Source organism: Triturus cristatus, chromosome 8 (assembly GCF_964204655.1).
Source record: "Triturus cristatus chromosome 8, aTriCri1.1, whole genome shotgun sequence".
NCBI lineage: Eukaryota > Metazoa > Chordata > Amphibia > Caudata > Salamandridae > Triturus > Triturus cristatus.
This window is the reverse complement of record NC_140591.1, coordinates 57,074,634-57,091,684: the sequence shown is the minus strand read 5'-3', so window position 1 is coordinate 57,091,684 and position 17,051 is coordinate 57,074,634. Positions and strand designations below refer to the sequence as shown.

Here is a 17,051-nt window from a genome sequence, read left to right as displayed (position 1 = left end):
ACCTGGTCACTCTATCTGCATGTGCAGTTATGTGTTAAATTGTCCAGTATTATTCAGTAGCTAAATTGGTCGATGGGTGAATTTCCTTTTTAGGAGCCAAGTTAGTTAGATGATGTTTGTAAACTATGAATGGACTTATACTCAGAAACACAGACCTATATGGCGAGGGTCGGCAAGCTAGGTCATCTGACTACTAACAGTTTTGTATAAGGGGAACTGGAGGCTGATGCAGGCAAAGCTTTACTTTCAATTAAAGGAAGAATTGGGAAATAAAGGAGGCAAAGTTGAATACAAGAGAGGTGGAAGCAAGTTTGAAAGAAAGACAGAAAGTAAATAATATGTTGAATTAATTGTATTGTCGATTATCTTGATAAAAGGTTTTGATCATTATAAACAAAGTCAATATGAGTTGACTCAAAATAGTCTTTGTGGCTTGCAAAGCAGAAGTTCAAAATGTGCCAAAACCCGGGATCGAACCAGGGACCTTTAGATCTTCAGTCTAACGCTCTCCCAACTGAGCTATTTCAGCCTGCCAGCAGCTATAGTATTCAGCCTCTTTTTTTGAGCAATCCCAGAACAGAGATGCAGAACCTGGATTTTCAATCTGAGGTTAGAGCTGTGTTTTAATGTGTCCTGCATTGTTCAGCAGCTAACTGGTGAAATGGGTGAGTAGCGTTTTTGGGATAAATGTTAGGTCGTTTTTCTTTTAAAACTCTGAGTGGACCAGCACTGTATTACACAGACGTATGTCGCCTGAGTAGGTAAGCTATGTCATCTCAATACTGACAACTTTGTTCAAGGAGAAGTGAAAGCTGATGCAGACAAGAGTTTACTTTGAAAAAAGTATAAAATGGGATACATTCGTCATCAAAGCTGATGGCAAGAGAGGTGGAAGCAAGTTTAGAAGGAGGACAGAAAGACAACTTTTTGTTGAAGTTATCATGTTGTTGATCAGTTGATAAAATATTTTGAGAAATAAAGAAAAAAAAACTAGAGCTGATTTCAAGAAATATTTTGCAAGAATGTAGGATCCCCTCGCACTGTGCTGAAAGTCAGGATTGAATCAGGTACCTTAAGCTCTTCAGTCTAACGATCTCCCAACTGAGATATTTCAGCCAACAAGTCCCTGTGGCCTCCTGATGTATTATTAATAATTGTAGACGATACATACAGAACCTGGTCATTCTATTTTCGTTTATAGTTATGTGTTAATGTGTCCAGTATCATTCAGCAGGTAACTTGGTCTGATGAGTGAATATCCTTTTTAGGGGACAAGGTAGGTAGAATTTTTTTTTCTAAACTCTGAATTGACTTATACTCTGAAACACAGACCTATATGGCCAGGGTGTACAAGCTATGTCATCTGACTACTGACAGTTTTGTATAAGGGGAATTGGAGGCTGATGCAGGCAAAGCTTTACTTTAAAATAAAGCAAGAAGTTGCAAATAAATGAGGCATAGTTGAATACAAGAGAGGTGGAAGCACGTTTGAAAGGAAGACAGAAAGTAAATAATATGTTGAATTGATTGTGTTGTTGATCAGATTGATAAAAGGTTTTGATAAAGAAGAGCGTTGATTTAACTCCAAACAGCTTTTGTGACATGAAAAGCAGAAGTTGAAATTGTGCCGAAACCCGGGATTGAACCAGGGACCTTTAGATCTTCAGTCTAACGCTCTCCCAACTGAGCTATTTCAGCCTGCTGGTAGTTTGGGTCTTCATCCTTTCTTTTAAACTTCCCAAGAAAATAGATGCTCAACCTCATGCTAGAGCTATGTTTTAAGATGTCCTGTATCATTCATCAGTTAACGGGTGCAATAGGTAAATAGCATTTTTCGGATCCAGGTTAGGTAGCTTTTGTTTTTTACTCTGAATGGACTAGCACCATATTACACAGAGGTATTTGGCCTGAGTAGGTAAGCTATGTCATCTGAATACTGAAATCTGTGTTCAAGGAGAAGTGGAAGCTGATGCAGACAAGAGTTTACATTACAAAAACGCATGAAATAGGAAACATTTGTAGTCGAAGCTGAATGCAAGAGAGGTGGAAGCAAATTTAGAAGGAGGACAGAAAGACAATTCTATGTTGAATTGATCATGTTGTCGATCAGTTGATCAAATATTTTGATAAATAAAGAAAGAAAAACTTGAGCTGATACCAAGAAATATTTTGTGAGAAGCAAGAAACCTCTCAGACTTTTCCGAAACCCAGCATTGAACAAGGGACTTTTAGATTTTCAATCTAACACTCTCCCAACTGAGCTATTTCATCCAGCTGGCCATTTTGGCTTTCTGTTGTATTTTTGATAATTGTTAAAGATAAATGCAGACCATGGTCATTCTATCTGCATGTGCAGTTATGTGTTAAATTGTCCAATATTATTCAGCAGCTAAATTGGTCTGATGGGTGAATTTCCTTTTTAGGAGCCAAGTTAGTTAGAAGATGTTTGTAAACTATGAATGGACTTATACTCAGACACACAGACCTATATGGCGAGGGTAGGCAAACTAGGTCATCTGACTACTAACAGTTTTGTATAAGGGGAACTCGAGGCTGATGCAGGCAAAGCTTTACTTTCAATTAAAGGAAGAATTGGCAAATAAAGCAGGTAAAGTTGAATACAAGAGAGGTGGAAGCAAGTTTGACAGAAAGACAGAATGTAAAAAATATGTTGAAATGGTTGTCTTATCGATCAGCTTGATAAAAGGTTTTGATCATTATAAACAACGTCAATATGAGTTGACTCCAAATAGCATTTGTGGCATGCAAAGCAGAAGTTCAAAATGAGCCTAAACCCGGGATTGAACCAGGGACCTTTAGATCTTCAGTCTACTGCTCTCCCAACTGAGCTATTTCATCAAGCTGGCAATTTCGGCTTTCTGTTGTATTTTTTATAATTGTTAAAGATAAATGCAGAACCTGGTCACTCTATCTGCATGTGCAGTTATGTGTTAAATTGTCCAGTATTATTCAGTAGCTAAATTGGTCTGATGGGTGAATTTCCTTTTTAGGAGCCAAGTTAGTTAGATGATGTTTGTAAACTATGAATGGACTTATACTCAGAAACACAGACCTATATGGCGAGGGTCGGCAAGCTAGGTCATCTGACTACTAACAGTTTTGTATAAGGGGAACTGGAGGCTGATGCAGGCAAAGCTTTACTTTCAATTAAAGGAAGAATTGGGAAATAAAGGAGGCAAAGTTGAATACAAGAGAGGTGGAAGCAAGTTTGAAAGAAAGACAGAAAGTAAATAATATGTTGAATTAATTGTATTGTCGATTATCTTGATAAAAGGTTTTGATCATTATAAACATAGTCAATATGAGTTGACTCAAAATAGTCTTTGTGGCATGCAAAGCAGAAGTTCAAAATGTGCCGAAACCCGGGATCGAACCAGGGACCTTTAGATCTTCAGTCTAATGCTCTCCCAACTGAGCTATTTCGGCCTGCCAGCAGCTATAGTATTCAGCCTCTTTTTTTGAACAATCCCAGAACAGAGATGCCGAACCTGGATTTTCAATCTGAGGTTAGAGCTGTGTTTTAATGTGTCCTGCATTGTTCAGCAGCTAACTGGTGAAATGGGTGAGTAGCGTTTTTGGGATAAATGTTAGGTCGTTTTTCTTTTAAAACTCTGAGTGGACCAGCACTGTATTACACAGACGTATGTCGCCTGAGTAGGTAAGCTATGTCATCTCAATACTGACAACTTTGTTCAAGGAGAAGTGAAAGCTGATGCAGACAAGAGTTTACTTTGAAAAAAGTATAAAATGGGATAAATTCGTCATCAAAGCTGATGGCAAGAGAGGTGGAAGCAAGTTTAGAAGGAGGACAGAAAGACAACTTTTTGTTGAAGTTATCATGTTGTTGATCAGTTGATAAAATATTTTGAGAAATAAAGAAAAAAAAACTAGAGCTGATTTCAAGAAATATTTTGCAAGAATGTAGGATCCCCTCGCACTGTGCTGAAAGTCAGGATTGAATCAGGTACCTTAAGCTCTTCAGTCTAACGATCTCCCAACTGAGATATTTCAGCCAACAAGTCCCTGTGGCCTCCTGATGTATTATTAATAATTGTAGACGATACATACAGAACCTGGTCATTCTATTTTCGTTTATAGTTATGTGTTAATGTGTCCAGTATCATTCAGCAGGTAACTTGGTCTGATGAGTGAATATCCTTTTTAGGGGACAAGGTAGGTAGAATTTTTTTTTCTAAACTCTGAATTGACTTATACTCTGAAACACAGACCTATATGGCCAGGGTGTACAAGCTATGTCATCTGACTACTGACAGTTTTGTATAAGGGGAATTGGAGGCTGATGCAGGCAAAGCTTTACTTTAAAATAAAGCAAGAAGTTGCAAATAAATGAGGCATAGTTGAATACAAGAGAGGTGGAAGCACGTTTGAAAGGAAGACAGAAAGTAAATAATATGTTGAATTGATTGTGTTGTTGATCAGATTGATAAAAGGTTTTGATAAAGAAGAGCGTTGATTTAACTCCAAACAGCTTTTGTGACATGAAAAGCAGAAGTTGAAATTGTGCCGAAACCCGGGATTGAACCAGGGACCTTTAGATCTTCAGTCTAACGCTCTCCCAACTGAGCTATTTCGTCCTGCTGGTAGTTTGGGTCTTCATCCTTTCTTTTAAACTTCCCAAGAAAATAGATGCTCAACCTCATGCTAGAGCTATGTTTTAAGATGTCCTGTATCATTCATCAGTTAACGGGTGCAATAGGTAAATAGCATTTTTCGGATCCAGGTTAGGTAGCTTTTGTTTTTTACTCTGAATGGACTAGCACCATATTACACAGAGGTATTTGGCCTGAGTAGGTAAGCTATGTCATCTGAATACTGAAATCTGTGTTCAAGGAGAAGTGGAAGCTGATGCAGACAAGAGTTTACTTTACAAAAAAGCATGAAATAGGAAACATTTGTAGTCGAAGCTGAATGCAAGAGAGGTGGAAGCAAATTTAGAAGGAGGACAGAAAGACAATTCTATGTTGAATTGATCATGTTGTCGATCAGTTGATCAAATATTTTGATAAATAAAGAAAGAAAAACTTGAGCTGATACCAAGAAATATTTTGTGAGAAGCAAGAAACCTCTCAGACTTTTCCGAAACCCAGCATTGAACAAGGGACTTTTAGATTTTCAATCTAACACTCTCCCAACTGAGCTATTTCATCCAGCTGGCCATTTTGGCTTTCTGTTGTATTTTTGATAATTGTTAAAGATAAATGCAGACCCTGGTCATTCTATCTGCATGTGCAGTTATGTGTTAAATTGTCCAATATTATTCAGCAGCTAAATTGGTCTGATGGGTGAATTTCCTTTTTAGGAGCCAAGTTAGTTAGATGATGTTTGTAAACTATGAATGGACTTATACTCAGACACACAGACATATATGGCGAGGGTAGGCAAACTAGGTCATCTGACTACTAACAGTTTTGTATAAGGGGAACTCGAGGCTGATGCAGGCAAAGCTTTACTTTCAATTAAAGGAAGAATTGGCAAATAAAGCAGGTAAAGTTGAATACAAGAGAGGTGGAAGCAAGTTTGACAGAAAGACAGAATGTAAAAAATATGTTGAAATGGTTGTCTTATCGATCAGCTTGATAAAAGGTTTTGATCATTATAAACAACGTCAATATGAGTTGACTCCAAATAGCATTTGTGGCATGCAAAGCAGAAGTTCAAAATGTGCCAAAACCCGGGATTGAACCAGGGACCTTTAGATCTTCAGTCTACTGCTCTCCCAACTGAGCTATTTCGTCCAGCTGGCAATTTCAGCTTTCTGTTGTATTTTTTATAATTGTTAAAGGTAAATGCAGAACCTGGTCACTCTATCTGCATGTGCAGTTATGTGTTAAATTGTCCAGTATTATTCAGTAGCTAAATTGGTCGATGGGTGAATTTCCTTTTTAGGAGCCAAGTTAGTTAGATGATGTTTGTAAACTATGAATGGACTTATACTCAGAAACACAGACCTATATGGCGAGGGTCGGCAAGATAGGTCATCTGACTACTAACAGTTTTGTATAAGGGGAACTGGAGGCTGATGCAGGCAAAGCTTTACTTTCAATTAAAGGAAGAATTGGGAAATAAAGGAGGCAAAGTTGAATACAAGAGAGGTGGAAGCAAGTTTGAAAGAAAGACAGAAAGTAAATAATATGTTGAATTAATTGTATTGTCGATTATCTTGATAAAAGGTTTTGATCATTATAAACAAAGTCAATATGAGTTGACTCAAAATAGTCTTTGTGGCTTGCAAAGCAGAAGTTCAAAATGTGCCAAAACCCGGGATCGAACCAGGGACCTTTAGATCTTCAGTCTAACGCTCTCCCAACTGAGCTATTTCAGCCTGCCAGCAGCTATAGTATTCAGCCTCTTTTTTTGAACAATCCCAGAACAGAGATGCAGAACCTGGATTTTCAATCTGAGGTTAGAGCTGTGTTTTAATGTGTCCTGCATTGTTCAGCAGCTAACTGGTGAAATGGGTGAGTAGCGTTTTTGGGATAAATGTTAGGTCGTTTTTCTTTTAAAACTCTGAGTGGACCAGCACTGTATTACACAGACGTATGTCGCCTGAGTAGGTAAGCTATGTCATCTCAATACTGACAACTTTGTTCAAGGAGAAGTGAAAGCTGATGCAGACAAGAGTTTACTTTGAAAAAAGTATAAAATGGGATAAATTCGTCATCAAAGCTGATGGCAAGAGAGGTGGAAGCAAGTTTAGAAGGAGGACAGAAAGACAACTTTTTGTTGAAGTTATCATGTTGTTGATCAGTTGATAAAATATTTTGAGAAATAAAGAAAAAAAAACTAGAGCTGATTTCAAGAAATATTTTGCAAGAATGTAGGATCCCCTCGCACTGTGCTGAAAGTCAGGATTGAATCAGGTACCTTAAGCTCTTCAGTCTAACAATCTCCCAACTGAGATATTTCAGCCAACAAGTCCCTGTGGCCTCCTGATGTATTATTAATAATTGTAGACGATACATACAGAACCTGGTCATTCTATTTTCGTTTATAGTTATGTGTTAAAGTGTCCAGTATCATTCAGCAGGTAACTTGGTCTGATGAGTGAATATCCTTTTTAGGGGACAAGGTAGGTAGAATTTTTTTTTCTAAACTCTGAATTGACTTATACTCTGAAACACAGACCTATATGGCCAGGGTGTACAAGCTATGTCATCTGACTACTGACTGTTTTGTATAAGGGGAATTGGAGGCTGATGCAGGCAAAGCTTTACTTTAAAATAAAGCAAGAAGTTGCAAATAAATGAGGCATAGTTGAATACAAGAGAGGTGGAAGCACGTTTGAAAGGAAGACAGAAAGTAAATAATATGTTGAATTGATTGTGTTGTTGATCAGATTGATAAAAGGTTTTGATAAAGAAGAGCGTTGATTTAACTCCAAACAGCTTTTGTGACATGAAAAGCAGAAGTTGAAATTGTGCCGAAACCCAGGATTGAACCAGGGACCTTTAGATCTTCAGTCTAACGCTCTCCCAACTGAGCTATTTCGGCCTGCTGGTAGTTTGGGTCTTCATCCTTTCTTTTAAACTTCCCAAGAAAATAGATGCTCAACCTCATGCTAGAGCTATGTTTTAAGATGTCCTGTATCATTCATCAGTTAATGGGTGCAATAGGTAAATAGCATTTTTCGGATCCAGGTTAGGTAGCTTTTGTTTTTTACTCTGAATGGACTAGCACCATATTACACAGAGGTATTTGGCCTGAGTAGGTAAGCTATGTCATCTGAATACTGAAATCTGTGTTCAAGGAGAAGTGGAAGCTGATGCAGACAAGAGTTTACTTTACAAAAAAGCATGAAATAGGAAACATTTGTAGTCGAAGCTGAATGCAAGAGAGGTGGAAGCAAATTTAGAAGGAGGACAGAAAGACAATTCTATGTTGAATTGATCATGTTGTCGATCAGTTGATCAAATATTTTGATAAATAAAGAAAGAAAAACTTGCGCTGATACCAAGAAATATTTTGTGAGAAGCAAGAAACCTCTCAGACTTTTCCGAAACCCAGCATTGAACAAGGGACTTTTAGATTTTCAATCTAACACTCTCCCAACTGAGCTATTTCATCCAGCTGGCCATTTTGGCTTTCTGTTGTATTTTTGATAATTGTTAAAGATAAATGCAGACCATGGTCTTTCTATCGGCATGTGCAGTTATGTGTTAACCCCTTGCATGCCCGCCCCTTTCCCCGCCCAGTGCCGCGCTTTTTATTAGCGGGCGGAGTTCATGACGAGCTGGACTCGTCATGGGCACAGCGCCACCGCAGCCCATGACGAGTCCAGCTCGTCATGGGCACTGAAGGGGTTAAATTGTCCAATATTATTCAGCAGCTAAATTGGTCTGATGGGTGAATTTCCTTTTTAGGAGCCAAGTTAGTTAGAAGATGTTTGTAAACTATGAATGGACTTATACTCAGACACACAGACCTATATGGCGAGGGTAGGCAAACTAGGTCATCTGACTACTAACAGTTTTGTATAAGGGGAACTCGAGGCTGATGCAGGCAAAGCTTTACTTTCAATTAAAGGAAGAATTGGCAAATAAAGCAGGTAAAGTTGAATGCAAGAGAGGTGGAAGCAAGTTTGACAGAAAGACAGAAAGTAAATAATATGTTGAAATGGTTGTCTTATCGATCAGCTTGATAAAAGCTTTTGATCATTATAAACAACGTCAATATGAGTTGACTCCAAATAGCATTGGTGGCATGCAAAGCAGAAGTTCAAAATGTGCCTAAACCCGGGATTGAACCAGGGACCTTTAGATCTTCAGTCTACTGCTCTCCCAACTGAGCTATTTCATCCAGCTGGCAATTTCGGCTTTCTGTTGTATTTTTTATAATTGTTAAAGATAAATGCAGAACCTGGTCACTCTATCTGCATGTGCAGTTATGTGTTAAATTGTCCAGTATTATTCAGTAGCTAAATTGGTCTGATGGGTGAATTTCCTTTTTAGGAGCCAAGTTAGTTAGATGATGTTTGTAAACTATGAATGGACTTATACTCAGAAACACAGACCTATATGGCGAGGGTCGGCAAGCTAGGTCATCTGACTACTAACAGTTTTGTATAAGGGGAACTGGAGGCTGATGCAGGCAAAGCTTTACTTTCAATTAAAGGAAGAATTGGGAAATAAAGGAGGCAAAGTTGAATACAAGAGAGGTGGAAGCAAGTTTGAAAGAAAGACAGAAAGTAAATAATATGTTGAATTAATTGTATTGTCGATTATCTTGATAAAAGGTTTTGATCATTATAAACAAAGTCAATATGAGTTGACTCAAAATAGTCTTTGTGGCTTGCAAAGCAGAAGTTCAAAATGTGCCAAAACCCGGGATCGAACCAGGGACCTTTAGATCTTCAGTCTAACGCTCTCCCAACTGAGCTATTTCAGCCTGCCAGCAGCTATAGTATTCAGCCTCTTTTTTTGAACAATCCCAGAACAGAGATGCAGAACCTGGTTTTTCAATCTGAGGTTACAGCTGTGTTTTAATGTGTCCTGCATTGTTCAGCAGCTAACTGGTGAAATGGGTGAGTAGCGTTTTTGGGATAAATGTTAGGTCGTTTTTCTTTTAAAACTCTGAGTGGACCAGCACTGTATTACACAGACGTATGTCGCCTGAGTAGGTAAGCTATGTCATCTCAATACTGACAACTTTGTTCAAGGAGAAGTGAAAGCTGATGCAGACAAGAGTTTACTTTGAAAAAAGTATAAAATGGGATAAATTCGTCATCAAAGCTGATGGCAAGAGAGGTGGAAGCAAGTTTAGAAGGAGGACAGAAAGACAACTTTTTGTTGAAGTTATCATGTTGTTGATCAGTTGATAAAATATTTTGAGAAATAAAGAAAAAAAAACTAGAGCTGATTTCAAGAAATATTTTGCAAGAATGTAGGATCCCCTCGCACTGTGCTGAAAGTCAGGATTGAATCAGGTACCTTAAGCTCTTCAGTCTAACGATCTCCCAACTGAGATATTTCAGCCAACAAGTCCCTGTGGCCTCCTGATGTATTATTAATAATTGTAGACGATACATACAGAACCTGGTCATTCTATTTTCGTTTATAGTTATGTGTTAAAGTGTCCAGTATCATTCAGCAGGTAACTTGGTCTGATGAGTGAATATCCTTTTTAGGGGACAAGGTAGGTAGAATTTTTTTTTCTAAACTCTGAATTGACTTGTACTCTGAAACACAGACCTATATGGCCAGGGTGTACAAGCTATGTCATCTGACTACTGACAGTTTTGTATAAGGGGAATTGGAGGCTGACGCAGGCAAAGCTTTACTTTAAAATAAAGCAAGAAGTTGCAAATAAATGAGGCATAGTTGAATACAAGAAAGGTGGAAGCACGTTCGAAAGGAAGACAGAAAGTAAATAATATGTTGAATTGATTGTGTTGTTGATCAGATTGATAAAAGGTTTTGATAAAGAAGAGCGTTGATTTAACTCCAAACAGCTTTTGTGACATGAAAAGCAGAAGTTGAAATTGTGCCGAAACCCGGGATTGAACCAGGGACCTTTAGATCTTCAGTCAAACGCTCTCCCAACTGAGCTATTTCGGCCTGCTGGTAGTTTGGGTCTTCATCCTTTCTTTTAAACTTCCCAAGAAAATAGATGCTCAACCTCATGCTAGAGCTATGTTTTAAGATGTCCTGTATCATTCATCAGTTAACGGGTGCAATAGGTAAATAGCATTTTTCGGATCCAGGTTAGGTAGCTTTTGTTTTTTACTCTTAATGGACTAGCACCATATTACACAGAGGTATTTGGCCTGAGTAGGTAAGCTATGTCATCTGAATACTGAAATCTGTGTTCAAGGAGAAGTGGAAGCTGATGCAGACAAGAGTTTACTTTACAAAAAAGCATGAAATAGGAAACATTTGTAGTCGAAGCTGAATGCAAGAGAGGTGGAAGCAAATTTAGAAGGAGGACAGAAAGACAATTCTATGTTGAATTGATCATGTTGTCGATCAGTTGATCAAATATTTTGATAAATAAAGAAAGAAAAACTTGAGCTGATACCAAGAAATATTTTGTGAGAAGCAAGAAACCTCTCAGACTTTTCCGAAACCCAGCATTGAACAAGGGACTTTTAGATTTTCAATCTAACACTCTCCCAACTGAGCTATTTCATCCAGCTGGCCATTTTGGCTTTCTGTTGTATTTTTGATAATTGTTAAAGATAAATGCAGACCATGGTCATTCTATCTGCATGTGCAGTTATGTGTTAAATTGTCCAATATTATTCAGCAGCTAAATTGGTCTGATGGGTGAATTTCCTTTTTAGGAGCCAAGTTAGTTAGAAGATGTTTGTAAACTATGAATGGACTTATACTCAGACACACAGACCTATATGGCGAGGGTAGGCAAACTAGGTCATCTGACTACTAACAGTTTTGTATAAGGGGAACTCGAGGCTGATGCAGGCAAAGCTTTACTTTCAATTAAAGGAAGAATTGGCAAATAAAGCAGGTAAAGTTGAATACAAGAGAGGTGGAAGCAAGTTTGACAGAAAGACAGAATGTAAAAAATATGTTGAAATGGTTGTCTTATCGATCAGCTTGATAAAAGGTTTTGATCATTATAAACAACGTCAATATGAGTTGACTCCAAATAGCATTTGTGGCATGCAAAGCAGAAGTTCAAAATGTGCCTAAACCCGGGATTGAACCAGGGACCTTTAGATCTTGAGTCTACTGCTCTCCCAACTGAGCTATTTCATCCAGCTGGCAATTTCGGCTTTCTGTTCTATTTTTTATAATTGTTAAAGATAAATGCAGAACCTGGTCACTCTATCTGCATGTGCAGTTATGTGTTAAATTGTCCAGTATTATTCAGTAGCTAAATTGGTCTGATGGGTGAATTTCCTTTTTAGGAGCCAAGTTAGTTAGATGATGTTTGTAAACTATGAATGGACTTATACTCAGAAACACAGACCTATATGGCGAGGGTCGGCAAGCTAGGTCATCTGACTACTAACAGTTTTGTATAAGGGGAACTGGAGGCTGATGCAGGCAAAGCTTTACTTTCAATTAAAGGAAGAATTGGGAAATAAAGGAGGCAAAGTTGAATACAAGAGAGGTGGAAGCAAGTTTGAAAGAAAGACAGAAAGTAAATAATATGTTGAATTAATTGTATTGTCGATTATCTTGATAAAAGGTTTTGATCATTATAAACAAAGTCAATATGAGTTGACTCAAAATAGTCTTTGTGGCTTGCAAAGCAGAAGTTCAAAATGTGCCAAAACCCAGGATCGAACCGGGACCTTTTGATCTTCAGTCTAACGCTCTCCCAACTGAGCTATTTCAGCCTGCCAGCAGCTATAGTATTCAGCCTCTTTTTTTGAACAATCCCAGAACAGAGATGCAGAACCTGGATTTTCAATCTGAGGTTAGAGCTGTGTTTTAATGTGTCCTGCATTGTTCAGCAGCTAACTGGTGAAATGGGTGAGTAGCGTTTTTGGGATAAATGTTAGGTCTTTTTTCTTTTAAAACTCTGAGTGGACCAGCACTGTATTACACAGACGTATGTCGCCTGAGTAGGTAAGCTATGTCATCTCAATACTGACAACTTTGTTCAAGGAGAAGTGAAAGCTGATGCAGACAAGAGTTTACTTTGAAAAAAGTATAAAATGGGATAAATTCGTCATCAAAGCTGATGGCAAGAGAGGTGGAAGCAAGTTTAGAAGGAGGACAGAAAGACAACTTTTTGTTGAAGTTATCATGTTGTTGATCAGTTGATAAAATATTTTGAGAAATAAAGAAAAAAAAACTAGAGCTGATTTCAAGAAATATTTTGCAAGAATGTAGGATCCCCTCGCACTGTGCTGAAAGTCAGGATTGAATCAGGTACCTTAAGCTCTTCAGTCTAACGATCTCCCAACTGAGATATTTCAGCCAACAAGTCCCTGTGGCCTCCTGATGCATTATTAATAATTGTAGACGATACATACAGAACCTGGTCATTCTATTTTCGTTTATAGTTATGTGTTAAAGTGTCCAGTATCATTCAGCAGGTAACTTGGTCTGATGAGTGAATATCCTTTTTAGGGGACAAGGTAGGTAGAATTTTTTTTTCTAAACTCTGAATTGACTTGTACTCTGAAACACAGACCTATATGGCCAGGGTGTACAAGCTATGTCATCTGACTACTGACAGTTTTGTATAAGGGGAATTGGAGGCTGATGCAGGCAAAGCTTTACTTTAAAATAAAGCAAGAAGTTGCAAATAAATGAGGCATAGTTGAATACAAGAGAGGTGGAAGCACGTTTGAAAGGAAGACAGAAAGTAAATAATATGTTGAATTGATTGTGTTGTTGATCAGATTGATAAAAGGTTTTGATAAAGAAGAGCGTTGATTTAACTCCAAACAGCTTTTGTGACATGAAAAGCAGAAGTTGAAATTGTGCCGAAACCCGGGATTGAACCAGGGACCTTTAGATCTTCAGTCTAACGCTCTCCCAACTGAGCTATTTCAGCCTGCTGGTAGTTCGGGTCTTCATCCTTTCTTTTAAACTTCCCAAGAAAATAGATGCTCAACCTCATGCTAGAGCTATGTTTTAAGATGTCCTGTATCATTCATCAGTTAACGGGTGCAATAGGTAAATAGCATTTTTCGGATCCAGGTTAGGTAGCTTTTGTTTTTTACTCTGAATGGACTAGCACCATATTACACAGAGGTATTTGGCCTGAGTAGGTAAGCTATGTCATCTGAATACTGAAATCTGTGTTCAAGGAGAAGTGGAAGCTGATGCAGACAAGAGTTTACTTTACAAAAAAGCATGAAATAGGAAACATTTGTAGTCGAAGCTGAATGCAAGAGAGGTGGAAGCAAATTTAGAAGGAGGACAGAAAGACAATTCTATGTTGAATTGATCATGTTGTCGATCAGTTGATCAAATATTTTGATAAATAAAGAAATAAAAACTTGAGCTGATACCAAGAAATATTTTGTGAGAAGCAAGAAACCTCTCAGACTTTTCCGAAACCCAGCATTGAACAAGGGACTTTTAGATTTTCAATCTAACACTCTCCCAACTGAGCTATTTCATCCAGCTGGCCATTTGGGCTTTCTGTTGTATTTTTGATAATTGTTAAAGATAAATGCAGACCATGGTCATTTTATCTGCATGTGCAGTTATGTGTTAAATTGTCCAATATTATTCAGCAGCTAAATTGGTCTGATGGGTGAATTTCCTTTTTAGGAGCCAAGTTAGTTAGAAGATGTTTGTAAACTATGAATGGACTTATACTCAGACACACAGACCTATATGGCGAGGGTAGGCAAACTAGGTCATCTGACTACTAACAGTTTTGTATAAGGGGAACTCGAGGCTGATGCAGGCAAAGCTTTACTTTCAATTAAAGGAAGAATTGGCAAATAAAGCAGGTAAAGTTGAATACAAGAGAGGTGGAAGCAAGTTTGACAGAAAGACAGAATGTAAAAAATATGTTGAAATGGTTGTCTTATCGATCAGCTTGATAAAAGGTTTTGATCATTATAAACAACGTCAATATGAGTTGACTCCAAATAGCATTTGTGGCATGCAAAGCAGAAGTTCAAAATGTGCCTAAACCCGGGATTGAACCAGGGACCTTTAGATCTTGAGTCTACTGCTCTCCCAACTGAGCTATTTCATCCAGCTGGCAATTTCGGCTTTCTGTTCTATTTTTTATAATTGTTAAAGATAAATGCAGAACCTGGTCACTCTATCTGCATGTGCAGTTATGTGTTAATTTGTCCAGTATTATTCAGTAGCTAAATTGGTCTGATGGGTGAATTTCCTTTTTAGGAGCCAAGTTAGTTAGATGATGTTTGTAAACTATGAATGGACTTATACTCAGAAACACAGACCTATATGGCGAGGGTCGGCAAGCTAGGTCATCTGACTACTAACAGTTTTGTATAAGGGGAACTGGAGGCTGATGCAGGCAAAGCTTTACTTTCAATTAAAGGAAGAATTGGGAAATAAAGGAGGCAAAGTTAAATACAAGAGAGGTGGAAGCAAGTTTGAAAGAAAGACAGAAAGTAAATAATATGTTGAATTAATTGTATTGTCGATTATCTTGATAAAAGGTTTTGATCATTATAAACAAAGTCAATATGAGTTGACTCAAAATAGTCTTTGTGGCATGCAAAGCAGAAGTTCAAAATGTGCCGAAACCCGGGAACGAACCAGGGACCTTTAGATCTTCAGTCCAACGCTCTCCCAACTGAGCTATTTCGGCCTGCCAGCAGTTATAGTATTCAGCCTCTTTTTTTGAACAATCCCAGAACAGAGATGCAGAACCTGGATTTTCAATCTGAGGTTAGAGCTGTGTTTTAATGTGTCCTGCATTGTTCAGCAGCTAACTGGTGAAATGGGTGAGTAGCGTTTTTGGGATAAATGTTAGGTCGTTTTTCTTTTAAAACTCTGAGTGGACCAGCACTGTATTACACAGACGTATGTCGCCTGAGTAGGTAAGCTATGTCATCTCAATACTGACAACTTTGTTCAAGGAGAAGTGAAAGCTGATGCAGACAAGAGTTTACTTTGAAAAAAGTATAAAATGGGATAAATTCGTCATCAAAGCTGATGGCAAGAGAGGTGGAAGCAAGTTTAGAAGGAGGACAGAAAGACAACTTTTTGTTGAAGTTATCATGTTGTTGATCAGTTGATAAAATATTTTGAGAAATAAAGGAAAAAAAACTAGAGCTGATTTCAAGAAATATTTTGCAAGAATGTAGGATCCCCTCGCACTGTGCTGAAAGTCAGGATTGAATCAGGTACCTTAAGCTCTTCAGTCTAACGATCTCCCAACTGAGATATTTCAGCCAACAAGTCCCTGTGGCCTCCTGATGTATTATTAATAATTGTAGACGATACATACAGAACCTGGTCATTCTATTTTCGTTTATAGTTATGTGTTAAAGTGTCCAGTATCATTCAGCAGGTAACTTGGTCTGATGAGTGAATATCCTTTTTAGGGGACAAGGTAGGTAGAATTTTTTTTTCTAAACTCTGAATTGACTTATACTCTGAAACACAGACCTATATGGCCAGGGTGTGCAAGCTATGTCATCTGACTACTGACAGTTTTGTATAAGGGGAATTGGAGGCTGATGCAGGCAAAGCTTTACTTTAAAATAAAGCAAGAAGTTGCAAATAAATGAGGCATAGTTGAATACAAGAGAGGTGGAAGCAAGTTTGAAAGGAAGACAGAAAGAAAATAATATGTTGAATTGATTGTGTTGTTGATCAGATTGATAAAAGGTTTTGATAAAGAAGAGCGTTGATTTAACTCCAAACAGCTTTTGTGACATGAAAAGCAGAAGTTGAAATTGTGCCGAAACCCGGGATTGAACCAGGGACCTTTAGATCTTCAGTCTAACGCTCTCCCAACTGAGCTATTTCGGCCTGCTGGTAGTTTGGGTCTTCATCCTTTCTTTTAAACTTTCCAAGAAAATAGATGCTCAACCTCATGCTAGAGCTATGTTTTAAGATGTCCTGTATCATTCATCAGTTAACGGGTGCAATAGGTAAATAGCATTTTTCGGATCCAGGTTAGGTAGCTTTTTTTTTTACTCTGAATGGACTAGCACCATATTACACAGAGGTATTTGGCCTGAGTAGGTAAGCTATGTCATCTGAATACTGAAATCTGTGTTCAAGGAGAAGTGGAAGCTGATGCAGACAAGAGTTTACTTTACAAAAAAGCATGAAATAGGAAACATTTGTAGTCGAAGCTGAATGCAAGAGAGGTGGAAGCAAATTTAGAAGGAGGACAGAAAGACAATTCTATGTTGAATTGATCATGTTGTCGATCAGTTGATCAAATATTTTGATAAATAAAGAAAGAAAAACTTGCGCTGATACCAAGAAATATATTGTGAGAAGCAAGAAACCTCTCAGACTTTTCCGAAACCCAGCATTGAACAAGGGACTTTTAGATTTTCAATCTAACACTCTCCCAACTGAGCTATTTCATCCAGCTGGCCATTTTGGCTTTCTGTTGTATTTTTGATAATTGTTAAAGAT

The 17,051-nt window shown here is 37.9% G+C and overlaps 2 non-coding genes across 2 annotated transcripts; both read right to left on the bottom strand.

The window, feature by feature from the left end:
- Positions 1 to 3,374: 3,374 nt before the first annotated feature.
- On the bottom strand, positions 3,375 to 3,447 carry TRNAF-GAA (transfer RNA phenylalanine (anticodon GAA)). The gene has a single exon. It is a non-coding gene; the product is annotated as a tRNA-Phe (tRNA).
- A 12,910-nt stretch (positions 3,448 to 16,357) lies between these two features.
- TRNAF-GAA (transfer RNA phenylalanine (anticodon GAA)) lies at positions 16,358 to 16,430 on the bottom strand. Its single transcript has one exon. It is a non-coding gene; the product is annotated as a tRNA-Phe (tRNA).
- Positions 16,431 to 17,051: the final 621 nt, after the last annotated feature.